Source organism: Microtus ochrogaster, linkage group LG4, assembly GCF_000317375.1.
Source record: "Microtus ochrogaster isolate Prairie Vole_2 linkage group LG4, MicOch1.0, whole genome shotgun sequence".
Classification (NCBI taxonomy): Eukaryota; Metazoa; Chordata; class Mammalia; order Rodentia; family Cricetidae; genus Microtus; species Microtus ochrogaster.
Genome location: NC_022030.1, coordinates 22,515,857 through 22,517,528, shown reverse-complemented (window position 1 = coordinate 22,517,528; position 1,672 = coordinate 22,515,857). Strand labels below are relative to the sequence as shown.

The window sequence follows — 1,672 nt, the reverse complement described above, 5'->3', positions numbered from 1 at the left end:
TAATAAATCTTTAAAAAATAAATTGCCAAATTTGCAGGCTACAAAATCAGTTGCACTTTGCTGTGATTTGAATGTATCCCCTTATAAATATGGTGTAATTTTAGTTTTCAAAAGCAAGCGTTAAGAATTGGACCATAGCAAGGCATGGTGATATATGCCTTATATCCCAGCACTCAGGAGGCAGAGATAGGTAGATCTCTATGAGCCTGAGGCCAGCCTGGACAAAGGAAGTTCCAGGTCAGCCAGGATTACATACTTGAGCCTGTCTGCTGGGACAGACACCCTGACATACCAGGAGAGCTCTGTGGTGTGGGAGGTCCTTCTGTGTGTTGCTTTTCTTGGTTAATGAATAAGCTGTCTTGCCTGTTGATAGGGCAGAACTTAGGTAGGAGAGGAAGATGGAAATGAATGCTGGGAGGAAGAAGGGCGGAGTCAGAGAGATGCCATGGATCCACCTGAGGCAGATGCTAGGAATTTTACCTGGTAAGCCATTGCCATGTGGTGGTATACAGATTAATAGAAATGGGTTAAATTAATATGAATTAGCCAATAAAAAGCTAGAGCTAATGGGCCAGTGTTTTAATTAATACAGATTCTATGTGGTTATTTCAGTTCTGGGTGGCCGGGACAAACAAGTACCCCTCCTTGCAACAGCTTTGCCCTCATGAATGGACTAATACTGGCTGAAAAGAATTTGAGGCTCCAGTCTCACCCCTTGTGTGTGATACCATGTCTGTCTTTAGCTACATTGCAAAGCAGAACATTCTCCCAAATATGGCCTCTCTAGGCAAGGTGAATTAGACTCACATGGGTTTCTTTTTTTTAAATATTTATTTATTATTTATACAGTTAGCCAGAAGAGGGTACCAGACCTCATTACAGATGGTCGTGAGCCACCATGTGGTTGCTGGGAATTGAACTCAGAACCTTTGGAAGAGCAGACAATGCTCTTAACCGCTGAGCCATCTCTCCAGCCCAACATGGGTTTCTTCATGGGAGTACACCTAAGGGGCCTGAACAAATGTGAACGTGGGTTTGACAGCTGGAATGCTGATCATCTGTATGGTACTTACCTAGAATTCGTGCATACTAGGGCACGTCTGAAATCCCAGAACTTGGGAAGAGCAGACAGAGGATCCAATTTTCAAGGTTATTCCTGGCTATGTAGCAGGTTCAAGAACAACCTAGGTTATAATAGACCCCGTCCCCCACACCTTTCCCTAGAAGAAAATGTGGGCCAAACACAGTGGTATACGTCCTTAATTCCAGCATTCAGGAGACAGAGCAGATGGATCTCAAGGTCAGCCAAGGCTGTCTCAGAACCACCATTGTGCTCTATCCCGGATAAAAGCAGAGAGAGAATGAATTGCGGGTGTAACGACTGGACTGGTAGTTTGAATTGGGCAGGAAGAGCCCATTTATTGCTCATTTTCCGAGTAGTCCCAATCTCTACCTTCTCTAGAGTGGCCATAAACAACCTTTCTCCTAAGATTTGAGCTTTCAAGAGTTGGGTATTCCACCTAACTTTTAGAAACTAGGTAAGGGATCTCTCGTTTGTTCTCCTGGATCAGGCTGTAGGTCCTTTGCATTTTTTTTCCCCAATCCTAAGGAAAATCACTCATGGAAGTTACTATTCAGGGAATGGAATAAAGCATGAAGCCAGTTTAGAGCA

At 43.7% G+C, this 1,672-nt stretch overlaps 1 protein-coding gene; it reads right to left on the bottom strand.

Moving 5' to 3' along the window:
- LOC101987348 (zinc finger protein 14) overlaps positions 1–1,672 on the bottom strand; it is a 105,524-nt gene that overhangs the window by 67,987 nt on the left and 35,865 nt on the right.